This window comes from Psammomys obesus, unplaced genomic scaffold (assembly GCF_907164565.1).
Source record: "Psammomys obesus unplaced genomic scaffold, mPsaObe1.curated_primary_1811, whole genome shotgun sequence".
NCBI lineage: Eukaryota > Metazoa > Chordata > Mammalia > Rodentia > Muridae > Psammomys > Psammomys obesus.
The window spans coordinates 8,575,659-8,587,700 of NW_026596162.1; positions in this window are offsets into that span (position 1 = coordinate 8,575,659).

The following is a 12,042-nucleotide window of genomic DNA, read 5'->3' on the forward strand; positions in this document are numbered from 1 at the left end:
TTCTAAGAGCAATGAGAAGCCACTGAGGAAAATGCCATGAGGTGGCGTGCTGGTGTCGACATGGGGTGCTGCATGCAGGCCTTGGGTGGTGAACATATATCTATCCCAGGATGAGGTCATGCCATTCCAGTTGGGTTCCCCTATGAGCCTATAAGCCCAATTAAGGGTAATTTACTTTAGAAAGATTACATTTTGACTTCCACCCCTCTGTGATTTAGCTCAAACTCAATTTTAAATTTAAGTTCAAGTCAGGTTTAGAGGTCTCCAAATCATTCACTGTCATTTCCATGAAATAAAACTGTCTCTAGCAAGCAACAGAACTAGAAAATTTGAACACAGGGGTCTTTCCAGAGTCTCATACTCCAGCCAAGTACCATGCATGGAGATAACTAGAACCCCTGCACAGATGTAGCCCATGGCAGTTCAGTGTCCAAGTGGGTTCTATAGTAATGGGAAGAGGGACTGCCTCTGACATGAACTGATTGGCCTACTCTTTGATCACCTCCCCCTGAGTGGGGAGCAGCCTTACCAGGCCACAGAAGATGACAATGCAGCCACTCCTGATGAGATCTGATAGACTAAGATCAGAAGGAAGGAGAGGGGGAACTTCCCTATCAGTAAACTTGGGGAGGAGCATGCGTGAAGAAGGGGGAGGGAAGGTAGGATTAGGAGGGGAGGAGGGAGGGGCTTATGGGGGGATACAATGTGAATAAAGTGTAATTAATAAAAGTTAAAAGAAAAAAACTGTCCCTAGCATCAGGGCACAAACATTAAGGCTCCTCAAGCTGCTAGTTAAGCAGAGAACTTTTCATTTGGCTCCTCGGTAAAGTGGAGTTTGGGGAACTATATGACACATTGGTTTATCATGGGGATAGACAAGAATACACACATGAAGCTCTTGCTGTTATTTTCATTGCCAAAGCATAATATCTAGGCTGGCAGTCTGATGAGCAAGGCTACGTGAGGAAGGCCACCTCTGTCATCTAGGCAGCATGTGTGCTTCTGCATAGTGCTCAGAAAGAAATGGGAGCTACAGCACAGGGTTGTTCCTCCTGTGAGAGAGAAATGGGATGGGGTGGGGGCCTTAGTGACTGTTCTGTTGATGTGAAGAGACACCATGACCAAAGCAACTCTTGTGTAAGAAAGCATTTAACTGGGAGGCTTCTTACAGTTTTATAGGATTAGTCCATTATCATCAAGGCAGGGAGCAGATAAGGCCAGGTGCTGGGGCAGTGGCTGAGAGCTTTACATCCTGATCTGCAGGCAACAGGCAGAGAGAGCACAAGCTTTTGACAAGAAGGAAATTTTTCTTTCTGATGATGGTGTGGGAAACTGGCATGAAACGGCCACAAGACAGCAGCTTCCTTTTCGGGTACACAAGTCATTAAGGAAGGTCTTCCTCTCTTCTAGGGACGTTTCCTCATTCCTTCCACCAAGTATCTGACCCAAAATAACTTAAGAGAGAAAGTGTTTCTTCTGGCTCAAGGTGAAGTCATGGCAGTGGGAGTATGAGGAGGCTGGTCTCATGTGTCCACAGTCAGGAAGTGTCAAGAGATGGCTACCAGGGTTCATCTGGCTCCTTCCTTCCTCCTTTTATATTTTATCAATTCTGGGCTTCCAGCCCATGGAACAGTGCCATTCATGTCCAGGGTAGATCTTCAGTCAAGCTGACAATAAAGATTAGCCATCTCAGAATATGTCCAAATTAAGTAACTGTATAAAAAAAAATAAAAGACGGTATTATTGCCTTACTAGGTAATACATTGTAGCAAACAGGCAATAAACAAGACACAACAAATGAGTAAATATTTTTCAGAAAGAAAAGGTAAGGAGAATTTTGATTGAGCATTGCATGTCTGTTTACTTTTAAAAGGACAACAAGGTGGCCGGAGAGATGGCTCAGTACTTGTTGCCCTTGCACAAGAACCTGACTTGGTTGCCAGCACCCATAACTTCAGTTATTTGGGATCAGACTTTATGGGCACCAGACATACAAGCAAAACATATGTACACATAAAATAAATCTTTAAATCATAATAAAAAAAAAGACATGGAGATTAGAGTGGTTGGGGTAGACAGAGCCGTAGGAGTCATCACAAAAGCTCATGGGAAGGGGGAGGTCAGCTAAGCCCATGAGAGAACTTGACCATTCCTTGAGTGGAATGGGAAATTTTGAACAGAGAACTATTCTGAGCTGACTGTTGTTTTCCAGGAACTGCATTGGTTCCTATACTGAGAACAGACCTCAGGGATACTTGGATATGAGCACATGGGACTACTCCAGACAGTTGGGCAAAGGATGATAATGGCAATAACTTGGACCAAGGAAATAGCAAGGGATGGGGTGACAAGAGCTCAAATAATAGAGAGACTTCTCTCCACATGTATATACATATGTGGGCATGCATACACGTCTGTGCACTTGTTCATGTGTTTGTGTACCGACGTAGAGACCAAGGGCTGATGCCCTGTGTCTTCCTCAATCTCTCTCTCTCTCTCTCTTTCTCTCTGAGACAGTGTCACTTACTGATCCTGGAGCTCACCGATTTAGCTGGACTGAGTGGCCAGCAAGAACCACAGTGTTGCAGAGTATTTATCACACACAGCACAAACAACCAAGATTGTGCCTTTTACTGGAAAAGCCTGTTTCTGGTCATAGTGTGGCTCAGCCCTAACACACACCTTTAATCCAAGAGCTTTCTGTTTGAATGTTGAAAACAGGATTAAATAAAGTCAACCATACATCTATATGCAGAACAGCAACCAGTGAACATAGAAAAAAAAAAAAAAACAGAGAGTAAGAGATAGTCAGGAGAATGGATAGAGAGACACAGGAAGTAGAAGGGAGGGACATTTGAGTTTGAGGGGATTTTGAGGCAGCATGGAGGAGAGTTTTTTGGGGGAGGTTGGCTGATAGGAAGGTCGGCTGGGTGCTTTCTCTGCCTCTCTGAGCTAACAGGCTTTCACCCCAGCATCTGGCTCCTAAGTCTTCATTGCCAAAATTGAATGATTGAGATTTTATTGAAAAACACTACAGGTTATTTGTCTTCATCTCCCCAACCCTGGGATAACAGGCCTATGCCTCTCTGCCTGGCGTTTGCATAAGTTCTGGGCATCAAACTCAGACCCTCGTGTCTCCCAGATACACTTTTAACGTAAAGTCCGCTGCATTTCCTCTCAGTTTTGATGCGAAATGTAAAGGAAATATGAGTCACCAACAATACCCAGCTTTGGGCCAGAGCAACTGGGAAAATGTAAAGTTTCAAAAGTAAAGTTTCTGGATGGTTCAAAACAGATGTCTATGGATTTAGTTGGTCACAAGTCTGGAGAGTGCAACTTGTTTATTTCAGCCGTGAGCCCATCTTCACTGTGTGCCTACTGTAATAGAGCTGGCTCCTCTAAAGCTTTTCACTCTGCCCTCTAGCATGATATCCTAGTTTCTTAGCAAAATGCGCTGGAGGGGCAGACACAGCAGGGGGAATATATTCCCACAGAGGTTTCGTGGTCGACCCCTGCAGTACAGTGCATGCAGTGCGCGGTGCAGAGGATGACAGCCTGTGGCGCAAGGGCTCCCTCCTGTCTAGCCCTCTCAAATGCTCCTGTGTAACTGTGTACAAGTTCTAAAGCGAAGCATCAGCCAACAGATAGTTCGCCCCAGTGCCCGAAGGGACCGTTCTCCCTGAGTCCAGTCGAGGCGATGCCCCAGCGAGCACCATCCCATGGACTACCGCTGTGGCCTCGCCCGAGCCTGGAACTCAGCCCTCCGGTGGTAGCTGCTTCCTCAGTCTGCCATCTCTATTCGTCAGTGCTTATCCACCGCTAGCCAACTCTCTAGCACTCCAGTCCCCATAATAATTACATTAAACTGTTCCTGTTCAAGTTCCTGTGAGGTATCTGTCTCCTGGTTAGATCCTGACTGATATGTGAGGTTTAGCAGAGAGATCTAGGAAGCATGTACAACAGATAAAGCCTGTATGGAGTGTCAGAGTAACCATGGGAGTGGGCCCAGCATTAAAAGATTAAGGGGAAATGGGAAAGTTGGCACAAAATCAAGAAAGAGTAGTAGGAAGGTAGCATGGAAAGAAACGTTTTCCTGGCAGTCAAGATTAATGTGTGCAGGGTAGGGGTAGTCATTGGTGTGGAATACCGCTTGATAGCATTGGGGCTGTTAAACTGCAAAAAGTTCATTCTGGGTGGTTCTTAAACTTCTGTCTGGCTATTCCTGCCATCTGAGTGTGGCTGGGGCCTAGCAAATGAGATCAGAATCCCTCCAGGTGAGAGCAGCTGACTCGGCCAGCTGAGAACCCCTCTCTAGAATGCAGATTCTTAATTAGGACCCGGTAGAAAGCAAACCGAATGGACAGGTGAGGAGCTAACACTACAGCAAGCGTGCCCTGGACTCACCTCCTGAGACCCAACACACTGTCTCAGCCTCTGTTGGCCGAGAGGGGAAGGGCTGAGGACTTGGACAGCCATCAAACTCTCTGTGCTGTTGGCCTCTGTGACCCCTGGAGCCACATGGGCAACTGTCAGCCTAAAGGTAATCCCAAATCACGTTTGACGGGTCCCTAAAGACTTTTGGTTCCACAAGGCCTACTGGGGTATGGATGTACAAGAGGTTTTTTTCTGGTCCAAGCATCTGAGCAAAGTGGTTACAGAGAGCACAGCTTGTGTGCGGAGGGTGTGCCGTGTCTCGGTTGCCTGTGGCAGGATAATGTGGCCAGCCTGTGACCCAGGACGTAAAAGCCAGAACTGAGCACAGATTGTTGTGTTTTTTTTCCAAGGTGGGGCTTTTTTTCTGTAGTCTTGGCTGTCCTGGAACTCACACTGTAGACCAGGCTGGCCTCAAACTCGGAGATCTGCCTGCCTTTGCCTTCTAAGTGCTGGGATTAAAGACGTGTGCTACTATCACCCTGCTACGGAGCACGGATTTGATTTCCTTCACTGAAAGTAAAAGGTTCTTTATGTACCTACATAGACCATTCATTGAGTGTGAGTGTATATACCTCAGGGGATTGGATGAGGGGTGCAGCATGAAGTTAGAAGTCAGAGGACAGCCTGCAGGAGTCAGTTCTCTCCTTCCACCACATATGTCCTGAGGCTCAAACTCGGGTCATCAAGCTTTGGAGCTCACACCTGTGCCTGCTAACCCATCTTTTGGAAAACAGTTCAGAAACAGCTGTAAGAGGTCTATGATCAGCCGCACAGCAAGGAGCAACTTCAAGGAGACTTCTCTCTCCAAAACACAGCAGGAGATTCAGGGCTGTTTCTACCTCTGCAGGGCTTGGTCTGGATGCTGTCTCTTACCTGGCTGGGCACTTGCTGGGACTGCAAATGCAGGATGGGATCAGACAACAACCTAACCTCAGGAGCAAAGGCAACAGTGAAGTAAAGGGGAGGGGAATGTGGTGGCCCACAGTCTCTGAACGTCACAACCAGGCCTCACCACACTGCCTTCCACTTCTCCAAGATGGATTTTGCGTAGGTCAGGAATAGCCACATGGCTCAAAGGAACGATGGACAGGTGGGCAAATTAGAGAAGGGCTAGAGATGTAGCTCATTCCAGAGTGCCGGCCTTGGGTGCACAAAGCCGAAAGTTCAGTTCCCAGTACCACACAAACTATGTGGTGGCATCTGCCTGTAATCCCAGCAACTGAGGAGGTAGAAGCAGGAGGATTGGAAGGCTAAGATCATCTTTTGCTACATAGTGAATTTGAGACTAGCCTGTGCTTTATGAGACTATCAGAAGGGAGGGAGGGAAAAGAAGGGACAATTCTAATAAAGGGGAAGGTGGAATATAGTTCGTGAATATGTGGACAGGGAATGCTGGTAACAGGACATAATTGTAAGCTCAGACTAGCCATGAACTGGCTGTTAGTACAGGGCTGGAACATAGGAAGGAGAGAGTTAAGTGAACTCATAGCTCAGAGCCGCTTGTCAACCAACCTCAAAATACTTCCATGAGATGTTGGGGTATGTAGGGACAAACCCTCCAAAGAATGGTAAAACAATGGAGGAAATTCCATATTGCCAAAAAAGTAATCTCACCAGCAGGACCCTACTGACCTCACAGAGCAAAGCCCCTCCTCAGGGCTAAGTGACTCCTTGATAGGTATAAGTCTGAGTGTTGCAGTGGTTAGTCCAGGTCACTGAAGGCCTCTCTTGGCAAATGTGTGACCTGGTGGCCTCTCTCCCTGTCGCCTGGGCTTCTCTCTGTGATCTGGGTGACCTGCTGAGGCAACCTGCCTGGGAGAGGACTTCAGCGATGTTTTCTGCACCAGCCTTTCCTTCCCTCCACCCTGACCCGCTCCTGAGTCTGTGGGTCAGCAGAGCTCCACTGAGCTGAACAGCGCTGTGCACAGTGCGTCGAGGGGGATTTAACTTATCTGAACACATCGTTTGTGAAAGGGCTTTTTGTAAGCCCTTTATCTGGGTCAAGGATGCTGAATCGGTGTTGAGGGAGTACAAGGAGGCGCTTCACAGATAGGGAAACAAGGTTTCCTTGCAGACCCAGCTGCTGCAGACTCTGGCCTCTGTGGCCAGGCTTGAATGGCTCCAAAGCCCTGGCCTCATTTCTGCAGCTTTCAATGTCGAGGATGAAAGGCAGTTCAGAGCTGGAAAAGGGTCCTGTCCGAGAGTTCCTAGCTGTCAGTGCTAATGAGCTTTCTGCAGACCTCTGCCAGCCTTGGAAGGAGCCTTTTGTGTACTCCACCTGTGTTAACAGCCACCGTGCAAAGGAGGATTTGTTGCCCTAAAGAAGTACAAATGGCCTTTTTGCTTTGAGGCTTTCCAGGGTAAAAGGGTTCAGAAATGATGGCAGAAACGAGACTATGCATTCCCAAAATGTTAGGCTGTCTTCCTTCTCCAGGGCCAGGAGGGGGCGCTGTGGTCCAATTGTCTGCCATGCTTTCAGCTTTGTGTTTCTTTTAGTGAAGTAAAACATGCTTAACAAAAGCTAGCATTTTAGTTCTTTTTAGGTGTATAGTTCAGTGTCCTTTATTAATTTGTAGTATGTACAGCTGTATTAGCAGCCACAGCTCAAATATCTCCAGAACTTGGTGTGTGGGTGTGTTTTGGTTGTTCAAGACAGGGTTTCTTTGTGTAGCCTTGGCTGTCCTGGCACTCACTCTGTAGACCAGGCTGGCCTCATACTCGCAGAGATCCACCTTCATCTGCCTCCTCAGTGCTAGGATTAAAGGTGTGTGCCACCACTGCCGGGTTCAGAACTTTGTTTTTAATGAGGCAATGATGTTGTTGTTGTTAATTTTTTGCATTTAAAGTGCCCTTTGGTAATTACATTGGCCTGAGATTCTTTGCCATAGGCTTAAGCACTATACAGCTGCAAACAACCACATCATGGCAGATCGACTTTGCAGAGAACAGGATTCTCTTCGTTTCTTGGTGTCATTGCTTTGATCAGGTTGATTTAGTGTTCAGCCCAGCAGGCCTTCACCACACTGACATACACAGGCACATCACAGAGAGGAGGGCCTGGTAGCTCAGAGAGTTCCACATGCTAGGCCATAGTGCATTAGAGCATCTCATATACTCCTCCTGTCAAACAGGGTTAGCACATCCTTGCATCTCCAGCAGCAGTGCCTTTCTTGGCTATGGCTGAATTTTTAACGTGCACCTAAGCCTACAGGTCTGCTTCACTTGGGATTGCAAAGAGAAGCATTTTGTTGTTTTTATTTTATGCGTATGAGTGCTTTGTCTGCACATATGTCTATGTACCACATGGGAGTGCTTTCCTCAGTGGCCAGAAGAGGACAATGGATCCTGTGGGACTGGAATTTCAGACAGTTAGGAGTCTGTAGTGATTTGAGTAAGAATGCCCCCCACCCCATAGGCTTAGTCACCAAGAAATGGCACTGTTTGAAAGGATCAGGAGGTGTGGCCTTGTTGGAGTAGGTGTGGCTTTGCTGGAGTAGGTGTGGCTTTGTTGGAGGAATTGTTATTACAGAGCTTTGGGGTTTCAAAAGCCTAAGCCTGGCGCAGTGGCTCGCCCTGCTGCCTTCGGTCTGGATGTAGAACTCGGCTATCACATCTGCCTGCATTGTCGCCATGCTCACTGCTATGATAACAGAGAACTAAACCTCTGAGTTTAGCAATCCCCCATTAAATGCTTTCTTTTTATAAGAGTTGCTGTGGTCATGATGTCTCTTCTCAGCAATAGAACAGTGACTAAGACAGAGCTATAATGTGGGGGCTGGGCATTGAAACCAGGTCCTCCAGAAGAGCAGTCAGTGCTCTTAACAGCTGAGCCATCTCTCCAACACCAGTATTTTTATTTTTAATGAACATATAATTGTACGAGATATTTGAACTGTGGCTGCTAGGCAGTAGAACATAGTACAAATTAATAAAGGACACTGAACTATACACCTAGAAAGGTCACAATATCAGATATTTATCATTTCTTTGTGTTTGGAAGTTTAAAAATTATCTGTTTTGAAATACTCAGTTAAATACACACATACACACACACACTGTGCCATTTGATATTAGAAGTTACTTTCTTATTAAGTAGAAATAAGTCAAGGACCAAAATGAAGAGAGGGACAGAGAGAAGATAGTTCACTTAACATAATGCCTTCCAGTTCCATCCATATTTTTTTTCTTTTTTTTTTAATTTTTTATTAATTACACTTTATTCACTTTGTATCCCCTCTGAAGTTCCCTCCCTCTTCCCCTCCCCCTTCTCCATGCATGCCGTTCCCCAAGTCCATTGATAGGGGAGGTCTTTTCCTTCCTTCTGATCCTATTCTATTAGGTCTCACCAGGAGTGGCTGCATTGTCTTCCTCTATGGCCTGGTAAGGCTGCTCCCCACTCAGGGGGAGGCTGTATTGTCTTTTTAAGGCTGACTAATACTCTGTTATGTATGAAAGCTATATATTGTCTTTACACCTTGATGGATATCTAGGTTCATTCCGTCTTCTCTACTGCAAATGGTGCTGTCCTGAGTGTAAGGGGAGCTGCTGCTTCCACTACTCATTGAAATCGCGTGGATCTACACTGTCTCCCCAAGAACTGTTCACCCCTTTGTAAACTCATTACCTCGGGCGTCTGTCACGACGATAGACAGCAAGAGCCCTGATTTCATCTCCTTAGATATCAACCCACAGATCACACAGCAGATCTCCTCTGCTTGCCTGCAGAACCCACAGTGTTCTCTACGGTAACTGTTAATTCCCACGCAGTTTTACATCCTCATCACCCTCTGTAGTCATCCTAAGTGGAGAAAGGTAATTATGCAGGGTGAATTTTGCATTTTCCTGACAACGAGCAGTATTTAGTATTTTGTCAGGTACCTACCTGTTGGCCTTTTTTATATCTTCTGTTGATAAATGTCTGTTCAGGTCATTTGTCCACTTCAGAAATCAAATTGTTAGGGTTTGTTTTATTTTTGCTGTTCTGCTAGGATTAAAGTCATGCACCACCACCACCACTCAGCTTGAGTTGATTTTTTAATGAGAGACACAGGTCTAGTTTCTTGTACATGTGGACATCTAGTTTTCCCAGCACACTTAATTGAAGATTTTCCTTCCTCTGATATATGTGCTTTCAGACTTGCTCAAAAACTCAGCCATAAATGTGTGGAGTAGTTTCTGGGTTCTCTGGTCCCTTCTATCAGTCTTCGGTCTCTCTATGGGTGGGTACCCTGAGTCTTTGGTTGACATGATTTGTGGTTTGTTTTGAAGATAGACATTGCAATGCCTCCAGGTTTGTTCCTTTTGCCTAGAATTGCCTCGGTTGGTCTGAATCTTCTGTCATTCCATACATAAGACTGTTTCTCACTTTCTGTAGAAGTTTGGCAGCAGTTGCCTAGAGACCAAAGATGTAAGGACATCTCACATTTTTTGTTTTTAGGTTAGCATATGCTGCAGTGTGCTTCATTCTAGCATCTTTATACATCTGTGTCATTATGTTTCCTGTGTCATTTGTTCTGTAATTCTGTGTCCCTCCCCTACTCCTGCTGGTTTCCTTTCTTCCTCCAATTAGTTTCTCCTTCGGCTTTCTTATTGCATATGTTTCGTTATCCTCTGTATTCCCCACCTCTCTTAAGTTTTCTCCCTGGAAAGATGGCTTAAGTGGTTAAGAGCACTGGCTGATTTTAAGAGAACCCCAGGTTGGATTTCCATCACCTACATGGTAGCTCACAACCTTCTATAATTCCAGTCTCAAGGAGCTTCAACACCCTCCTCATCTAGCCTCCATGGGCCCTGCATGCATATGGTGCACAGACATACATACAGGTAAACACTCATACATATTCAAAACTAAATAAAAATAACAAGTCTCAAGTTCCCCAAAAAATATTTTTAGAGATCTCTTCCTCCCATTTTGTTATCCTCTTTCTAGTTCTGTGACCTACACGCACATGCACGTTGTAGAAAATTAAATAAGAATTGCTAATAATGTTTATTATTAAAAGCCTATAATTATCACAGAGGTGTTACATAACCCACTACCTTAAATGCCAATATCAATTTCAGTAAAAGACAGACGCCTGTTAAATTTTAGATCAGCCTTATTTCACCTGGGGCTGGGCAGATAGTTCCCCGTAAGCTACCTTGTTACCGCCCATCCATAGCCCATAAATACTTCCACATGCTTCTCATTTGCTCTGCTTCCCTCCATCCACACACCATCCGGCCACGTGCTTCTCTCCAACCTATCCCATGACTGCTCCACCTTTTTTTTTTTTCTCTCCCATGCCTGTCTCATCCTCCTCATGATCCTCTACCCTCAAAGCCCTGGAACTTTTGCCATACCTACCTCACTCTGCCCTGCCCAGGTGTGTAGGCATATATTCAGCCAATTGGGGATAACTCGGAGGCAAGGCAAGGATTACAAATGTCATGTGGGGGTACGTGAGTGTCTGCTTGTAAAAGACAAGGAGATCTCAGGGAGAAAGTAATTAACAATCAAATACAAACACCAGACCATGTCGTTTTACACGCAGAGAAACACACAAACAAACACACACAAATACCAACACATATAATTGTAAATCTAGACTCTATGCAGAAAAGAAAACATGGTGTCTTTCTGTGCCTGGCTTGTTTCTTATAAACTACTGATTCCTGTTTCGATTCCCATTTCTATACATTTTCTTGCCGATGCTATGACTACAGTTTTCTTTATGGCTACATACAATTCCAAACATCTAATGATTGACACTTAGATTGGTTCTATTTCCAGACTACTGTGAGCAATGCAGCAGTTAACGAAGATGTGCAGGTATCTCTGTGCTGCACTAACTTAGCATGGCATAGGTGGGTCATATTCTGTTTGCAGTTTTTTGAAACTATTTCCGTAATGGCTTCGAAAGTTTAGGTCCCACCAGCAGTGAATAAGGATTCCTCTTCCCTTGTGCCCTCATCAGCTTTTGTTGTCATTAGATATGCTAATCGTTCTGACTGGGGTGAGAGGGAATCTCAAAGCAGTCTTGATATCCCTTTCCCTGATGGCTGAGAGTTAAATCTATGGACCATCACTAGTTCTTCTCTTGGGAGCTGTCTTCTTGGCTCATTTGTCCATGTGTTGACCCGGTGATTCTGTTTGTTCAGGGTTTAATTTTTGCAGCTTTTTATGTATCCTAGATACTAACTGCTCGTCTAATGTGTAGTTGGCGAAGATTTTCTTCCATTCTGTAGGCTTTCTCTTCTGGAAGTTTCCTTTATTCTGTAAAAGCCTTTTAATTTCATAATACTGTTTGTTAATTCTTAGCACTGTTTCCTTTCTTATTAGAGTCCCTTTTTAGAAAATTCTGGCCATTTCCTATTTAGTATTTTCTAGTTTTACTCCTCTAGCATTTTCAAAATCTCAGGTCTTATACTAAGGCCTTTGATGAATTGTGAATGGATTTGTGTGCAAGGTGAGAGATCCATTTTTGTTTTAGGGTTTCGTTGCTGTGAAGAGACATCATAACTACACCAACTCGTAGAAAAGAAAATATTTAATTGAGGCCAGCTTACAGTTTTAGAGATTTAGTTTGTTATCAATATGGTGGGAAGCATGGTATCATTCAGGCAGAC